This window comes from Branchiostoma lanceolatum, chromosome 3 (assembly GCF_035083965.1).
Source record: "Branchiostoma lanceolatum isolate klBraLanc5 chromosome 3, klBraLanc5.hap2, whole genome shotgun sequence".
Taxonomy (NCBI): Eukaryota; Metazoa; Chordata; class Leptocardii; order Amphioxiformes; family Branchiostomatidae; genus Branchiostoma; species Branchiostoma lanceolatum.
The window spans coordinates 25,022,341-25,031,043 of NC_089724.1; the positions used below are offsets into that span (position 1 = coordinate 25,022,341).

The 8,703-nt window shown below is 40.1% G+C and overlaps 1 long non-coding RNA gene across 1 annotated transcript; it reads right to left on the reverse strand.

Moving 5' to 3' along the window:
• Window positions 1-66: 66 nt before the first annotated feature.
• LOC136429324 (uncharacterized) lies at window positions 67-5,012 on the reverse strand. Its single transcript, XR_010754737.1, has 4 exons — window positions 4,803-5,012; window positions 2,278-2,376; window positions 899-1,014; window positions 67-338 (listed from the first exon to the last, which is right to left on the reverse strand). It is a non-coding gene; the product is annotated as an uncharacterized lncRNA (long non-coding RNA).
• Window positions 5,013-8,703: the final 3,691 nt, after the last annotated feature.

Sequence of the window (8,703 nt, forward strand, 5' to 3'; positions counted from 1 at the left end):
CAAAATAAAGACTGCAACTGGGAATGATAAAAAAAAGAATTTTGTAGACATACTGTCATTTTTCTATAGCTTTATCAAAATTTAGATTTACCACAGAAGTCTTGCGGTTGTAATGACAATTCTTTTTTTTTTATAAATAATTCCATCCTTCATTAAATTAGGCGCGTTAGAATGCTATTTGACATCCTGGAAGGAAAAAGATTCATGTATATACATCTCCCATCTCCACAAAATGCGTCGATGATATTGCTTTTTGTTGAACTTCCATCATGGAATGTCACAATGTCGGCACTACAGCCGCCAGAACCTCTCCGGTAACGTCCTCGATCAAAGTTGATCTGGAACACATGGGAAAACATTGTACCCATCTTGATCAATGGGTCTAAGATGTACCTCTGTTGTAAAGCAAATAACTTAGCATCAAAAGAAAAGTTTAAGCTGTTGAAATAGCACGTTCTTGTGTAAAGGTTTCTGTAGAAGACCTGCATGTAGTAAAAGTACAAAGAGATGATGAACTCCTTGATCGCCATTACTGTATACGTAAAAGAATGAATTTCGGCGAATTACATACAAGAAGGTTGACTAGAAATACATTGCCTCTTGCTTTCGGTAGACAACCACTCTCTCTTGATGTAAAGTGTATCTTCTGCAGTACAATGTGTGTTCACACATGTAATGGTCTGCACTTGACTAATACTTTGTACTGATATACGGGAAAAATAAAACCTTCGTCTTGTCAGTGATGAGTATTTCTTTTTACCTCAGACATGCGACTTTGTAGAAATGCGATAGTTGGCAACACCAAATATCCGAGATACATTACATTCCATTGTTTGGGGCAAATTGTAGCCACTCTTTATATCATTTCCTATAGAAAAGGCCCTGCCAAAAGACTTACCAATATCAACTTGTTTTCGTCGGTCTTGATGTTCCACTCACAATGGTCAGAAGTGGCATCCGTTATACTTATTACGCGCCCCCGTACTCCGGTCAGCTGATGCAAACATCCGGGCTCTGAAATCGTAAGCTTATCATTAATTTCAAATTATTTTCAAAGAATTGTAAGTAATCAGGCACTAACAGTTAAGAAGACAATCAATCAGAAATGCTTTCTTTGTAGCAGATTGCACCCCCTCTGCCAGGACATGCAGACATAGCAATGCGGAAACAGAGTAGGGGGGCAGACAGGTACAAACAATACTTCCACTCCCTTGGTTGAAGTAAAAATGGGAAATTAGTACAATTCTACGGCCTAGAGTTTGAATTGTCTTCATAAATTATACGGCCTATTTCATAATTACCTTCGCCGAGAAGGTTATGTTTTGCACAGCGTTGTTGTGTGTGTGTGTCACGTCCGTCTGTGAACAGTAGAACTCGAGAATGCCTAGATGGATCGTCTTCATACTTGGTCTGTGTGTAGGTCTTCTTGAGACCTCAAAATGATAAGATTTTGGGCCCCTAGCGGCTTGCTCTGGTACTGCAGCGGAATTTCCGGGTTTGATATCTCGCGTTTTGGACATGCTATGGTCATGAGTGGTAGATAGCTCTCGGGAAGAAGAGTATGTTGTGTAGCATTGGGCTACCTAGCGGCATTTTTGGAACTGCAGGAGCCGATTTCGTTTCAAACTTTGAAAGGGGTTTTGAACTTTGAACTCGTGAAGAGGTTGACGGATCGTCATGAAATTCGGTATATAGATAGCTTATGTGATGATCAACAAGATCAAATGCTAATTATGCAAATCAGTAGCTTATTTGCATAATTAATGAGGGAAAAAGTATACATTCTCTGCATGTCATTATAGGACTCTTACACACGTCACATATGTAACTGAGATAGAGAGAAATATCGACAAAAATAATTTATGCCAATAGATATCTAATTTGCTGGATTAATGGGAAAATACTTCAACTCCATAATGGTAGATGATGGGGATTTTATTCTTGCAGCATTTTGAAGTTAAGTAGATGTGGACATTATCAGGCATACATCATGGAAATGAGAGTCTCATTTACATAATTTATGAGGAAATGCTACAATAGCCTTTTTGCTAAGGTAAGACTTGTGTTAGTTGGGTAGAGAAGCTGATCAACTGATACAAGTCATGCCAATTAGGTTTTTATTTGCATAATAAATAGGTAACATTTATGATATGCCCCTTAAAAAGGTTAACATCAGTCGAAGGTATGGGGTCGTGGAACTTTAGTTAATCATATTTTGGGCCAGTCTAAAGTTCATTCGTGAGAGATGCTTCTTGATAGTTATCACTGGACACTTACCGCCATTCGTAGGGCTCCAGTTCAGGACGCAGAATAGAACAACTGCCGCGGCAGGAATAGCAGAGATGCCCTTCATCTTCAACATTCCAAGCACGTGCCCTGAAAACAAGATTGAGATATATATATATATATAGAGAGAGAGAGCTTATTTACTCCCAAAGCAGGCTACTGGTAGGAGTGGTATGTCTTCGGTCACACACGAATGAGAGACAACCTAGGGGCTGTTCAAGGACCCTTCTATCTTACGGCAGAGTATCCAGCTGGTACACACTTTCATGCTATGTTTACGAACTTGAGGCCTTTCTGTCTTTGCTCACAATCTACCAGGTCTTGGGCATTTCAGTCGTCAACACTCATGCTAACTAACATTTCCATTATTGGGGTTTCAACAGGTACCCAATAATAATGGTCGATTTCATTGAAGAGCTGGAAATCATCTATGCTAAGCCATACCACACGTGGTTTTGTGAGAGAGAAAAAAATATTAAAGTAACTGGATAGATTTTGAAAACGGACAGACTTTGCTGATCGACCGTGACGACTGCAAACAATCTGCATCTGTTTAACCAAAGTGAAGTGAACCTTTCTACGTATATGGCTTTAAGCACAGGATGATTGGTCTGATTATCCGCCATTATGTACTTAGTATCTCTGTGGTTGCTTCATGAAGAAAATAACCATACAGGAAACGCCCGTCAATCTTACGGCAGAGTATCCAGCTGGTACGCACTTCTATGCTATGTTTACAAACTTAATGCTTCTCTGTATTTGCTCACCAGGTCTTGGGCATTCCAGTCGTCAACACTTATGTCAACTAACATTTCCATTATTGGGGTTTCAACAGGTACGGGAGATTCGATGGAAGAGATGGAATTAATCTATACTAAGCCATACAACACGTGGTTCTACGAGAAAATAGTTACTCAAGTAACTGGATATATTTTGGAAACGGCCAGACGTTTCAGGCAGCATCCATTACCTTCTGTCAGTGGTTCTTCTTGTGATTGCTTTGTAACGTCCGCTGCTGACAGTAAAAGTGAGCATGGTTTACTCGACCTTACGAAGTGCCATAAGCAACAATCAACAAGAACTTCAAGAAGTATAAAAAATATCTTGAATTGAAATGAAATTTTGATATACTGAATCTCATTTTGTCCTCAAGCGAATGGTGCACGACGGGGACAAGTCATAAAGGCGATAAATGTTAGTCTCAGATGTAGAATGCACAAAGGTATGCGGAACGCCTTGTCTAGAAACAGAATATCTTTCGCTCTGTAGTTTAACTGATCTTTCGCCGTCAGGTTTTGCGGTACCTATAGACATACAGCACCTTCTAACTGACTATACGGATAAACGTGCAGTAAACATGGCCTGGCTCAACTTGTATTATGCACTTCACATTCCTCAGGGGTGCCAAATAATACATACGAATTTTACGGAATACATACGAGTTTTACGGAATACATACGATCCATGACTAGAAACATACGATCCGTACGGAATACATACGATCCATTACGCAGAAACATACGATCCGTACGGAATACATACGATCCATTACGCGGAATACATACGATCCTTGCTAATTTTCTGGCCATCGCGCTAGCAAAGAGATCTAGCTTTGTCTGGTCCTTCTAGTTGGTCTAAGCCTACATCAGTCTTAATTTAGTGTAGCTTGAGATTTTAAGAGGTTAACCGGATGGGATACGCCATTATTAAGCTCTTAAAAGGCAAGATATCGTACGAAGAACTGGTTATCCCGAGTTAGCCATCTTGAATTTGCCGCCGGTGTCACGTGATCCAGGCACATTTCTCCAAATTAGTAAGGATCGTATGTATTCCGTAAGTATCGTATGTATTCCGTTAGGATCGTATGTATTCCGCGTAATGGATCGTATGTATTCCGTACGGATCGAATGTTTCTAGTAATGGATCGTATGTATTCCGTAAAATTCGTATGTATTCCGTAAAATTCGTATGTATTCCGTAAAATTCGTATGTATTCCGTAAAATTCGTATGTATTCTTTGGCACCCCTGATTCCTGTGTCTGCTTTATGGAGGAAATAACCACACAGGGAACGCTTTGTGCAGACGCATAGTAACTATCATAGGGTAACCGTACATGTACATTTAAGGGTTAACAATTAGTGATTAGCATCTACGACATGCATTGTACCAATGGAAAAAGCTACCTTTTCATTCTCAAACTGTTTGGTTATGAAACACACAGTTCAAACTAACGATAGTACAGAATTTAGAATGACGAAAGTAAAGACTACATTTACAATATCAAGTCAAGAATATTTGATAAATGCAAGTGAATTTAAAAAGTTCACCGGGGCTCAGTCGGAAACTGCACATTGTAACGAGATTGCATAGAGCAGGGTGACCGGATATTTCAACTGTTTTCTTGTCATGCTGTAAGTCCACATGGCCACACTAAAAAGATAAATTTGCCACTGTACCCCCCCCCCCCCTCCCCTCTTCTTGAAGATAGTATATATTCTACTCAGAGTTATCTTACCTTCATATGAGAACACCAAGCTTTGCGTTTAGCCTAAAAGTGGGCAAGAATCGCCGAGTCTTTCATGGTCCCCGTGTGTCGTGTTCAGGAAATGGCAGCCAAAGTTTGGTCCGTCAGGTGTAACTAGTGATAATGTCAACTCAGACGTAGTTTGTCGACTACACGACAGCACACCCCACGGAAGTCGTGACATGGGTGTTATCTTAAGCTCTTAAGAGACTAAACCATTACCTCGGCCAAGCTTCGTATGTTTTTCTGTTTTTTTTTATTGAATGCCAATGTGAAGTGGTCTAGCGTGCGAGAAAACCTGGCCTGGAGCCATCAGCGACTGGAAACAAAGTTAACTAGAGTTCCACGACCTCATACCTTCGCCAAATGATTTTAACCTTTATGACTGACGTATTAGGAGTGTTTCTCATCAATCATAAATCATACCAGTTCATTGTCTTGAAATATAACATGTCCAAAGTATGAACTGAATAAATTTATCATCAATTATGCAAATGAGGCCCTTATTAGCATAATTTGATTCAACGATGTTCACATTCACATAACGTCCCGATGCCACAAAAAAGGATTAAATGTATGAAATTGCCGTCTTTTGCCAGTGTGGAATAATAGAAGTTACTCATTAAGTATGCAAATAAGGCCCACATTTGCATATTTTCTATCTATCAACAGTCCTCTCTTCCTCAGTTACAATTTGAATTGTCATATCATGGAACAAAGCGGATTTTTAAAGTTGCCTCATTAATTATGCAAATTAGAATCTGATTTGCATAATTATCGTCCAATCATACTAAGCATCACAAAAGCTACCCACATACCAAAAATCATGACCATCCATCAAGGCCATCATGTTATAGTATTTTCTCATTAATTATGCAAATGAGGTCTTCATTTGCATAGTTCATATCAATTAATATTTTTCTCTTCCCCAGTTACATATGTCACATGTTTCAGAGTCCTATCATGGAATTTGGCGGATGTATAAACTTTCCTCATTAATTATGCAAATTAGATACTGATTTGCATAAGAAGTGTCTAATCATGTACATCATCACTCAAGCTATCTACCTACCAAAAATCATTACCATCCATCAAGCCCTTCTTGAGTTATTCCCTTTCAAAGTCAGACGCAAAACCTGCTCCTGCAGTTCCAAAAAAGCCGCTAGGGGGCCCAAACCCACACCACTTACTCTCTGTCCAAAGATCTATCTACCACTCAAAAATAAGTTCCATAGCATGTCCAGAACACGAGATATCAAAACAGGAAGTTCCGCTGCAGTACCGTAAGAAGCCGCTAGGGGGCCCAAAATCACATCGTTTTTAGGTCTCATCAAAACCTACCAACATACTAAATATCAAGACAATCCATTAAGGCATTCTCGAGTTATCCTGTGCCACTACAAACAGACAAACAAACAGACAAACGCTACCCTCTGCATAACCTTCTCGGCGAAGGTAATAAGATACGTACCAAATGAACCGTGAACAGGCGGTGGAGAAATCTTTGCATGTTGACCTGTGGGGGGGGGGCAATGGTTGCTGCATACGAAATGTGACAAAACATTTTAGGAATGCGTGAAAGCCCGAAGGCTGTATGACGCATGTGTAGGGCGAGGGAGTTGCCATTGATCGAATCGTTGCGCCGCCTGGTACAAGGTTACTTCCTCCAGACTTTTCTATTGAAGGAACATCATTGCGTATGGGAAATGATTCAACTCAGACAAATAGTAGTTTCATACATATTCTATACATAACAAAACGTGTCTTATCTTAGGCAACTGCTGTAGATATCTAAACTTTAAGCGTATAATTACAAAATTGTTTGCATGCCATAACTATGGAATGACAGACAAAACAATTAAATCGGACGACATAATGTTTACAATGTGGCTTAGATGTTACAGGGCGTTTCCTGTATGGTTATTTTCTCCATGAAGCAACAACAGTGATACTAAGTACATAATGGCGGATAATCAGACCATAGAACGTAGAAAGGTTCACTTCATTTTGGTTAAATAGAGGCAGATTGTTTGCAGTCGTCACAGTCGATCAGTACAGTGTCCTCTCAAGAACTTGTTTGCTTCAAACTAGTACTACCTCGCACGCAAAACGTCACCTGCGCACCTGCACACCGACAAGGACCGTAGTTCTTATGCAAATAAAGTCATTTTTGCACGATATATACTTGTTAACCTCTACGGGCCAAAAACATTCGAGTTTTTTCTAATTTCCACGGGACAAAATCTAACCACATGCCAAAATATGTTCATAATCTCATGTTACTGCTATTCTATCACAAACACAGGCTAATAGAAAAACATAACAAGCTTGGCTGAGGTAATGGTTTAGTCTACTAAAGGTTAAGACAACACTCGAGTCACGACTTCCGCGGCGTGTGCTGTCGTGTAGTCGAGAAACTACGTCATAGAGGGGCGAGTATACCACGAGTTACACCTGACTGCCCAAACTTTTGGCTGCCATTTCCTGAACACGACAAACACGGGCCATGAAAGACTCAGCTGTCTCTAGTGATGTTTGCCCACTTCTTTGGTAATCACGAAGCTGAGTCTTTTCACACGAAGGAAAGATAATTCTGAGTAAAATGTACACTATTTCAGTGAGTTGAATAAGAGGGAAGGGGCTACAGTAGTGGTGTTTATCTTTTCAGTGTGACCATGGAGCCTCTCAGACTCTGTGATCACTGTGTGTTCAAGAAATGGCAGCCAAAGTTTGGTCCGTCAGGTGTAACTAGTGATAATGTCAACTCATCTATCTAGTTTTTTAACACACGACAGCACACCCTGCGGAAGTCGTGACGTGGGTGTTATCTTTAGCTTTTAAGAGACTAAACCATTACCTCGGCCAAGCTTCGTATGTTTTTTTGTTTGTTTTTATTGAATGCCAATGTAAAGTGGTCTAGTGTGCGAGAAAACCTGGCCTGGAGCAACCAGCTGAGCCATCAGCGACTGGAAACAAAGTTAACCAAGATACGTACCAAATGGAATGAACCGTGAACAGGCGGTGGAGAAATCTTTGCCTGTTGACGTGTGTGTGTGTGTGGGGGGGGGGGGGGGTTGCTGCATGTACGATCTAACTGTGACAAAATTCTTTAGGAATGCGTGAAAGCCCGAAGGCTGTATGACGCATGTGTAAGGCGAGGGAGTTGTCATTGGTCGAAGCGTTGCGCCGCCTGGTACCATTGAAGGTTACTTCCTCTAGACTTTTCTATTGAAGGAACATCATTGCGTATGGAAAATGATTCAACTCAGACAATTACAAATAGTAGTTTTATACATACTCTATACATAGCGAAACGTGTCTTATCTTACGCAACTGCTGTAGATATTTAAACTTTTAGTGTAGAAAAACAAAATTGTTTGCATGCCATAAATATGGAATGACAGACAAAACAATCAAGTTGGACGACATAATGTTTACAATGTGTCTTTGATGTTACAGGGTGTTTCCTATGTGATTATTTTCTCCATGAAGCAACCACAGAGATACTAAGTACATACTAGCGGATAATCAGACCAATCATCCTGTACTTAAAGCCATATATGTAGAAAGGTTCACTTCACTTTGGTTAAACAGAGGCAGATTGTTTGCAGTCGTCACAGTCGATCAGTGTCCTCTCAACAACTTGTTTGCTTCAGACTACCTCGCACGCAAAACGTCACCTGGGCACCTGCACACAGACAAGGACCGTAATTCTTAGGCAAATAAAGTCATTTTTGCACAATTTATACTTGTTAACCTCTACTGGCCAAAAATATTTGAGTTTTTCTAATTTCCACAGGACAAAATCTAACCACATGCCAAAATATGTTCATAATCTCATGTTACTGCTATTCTATCACAAACACAGGCTAATAGAAAAACATAACAAGCT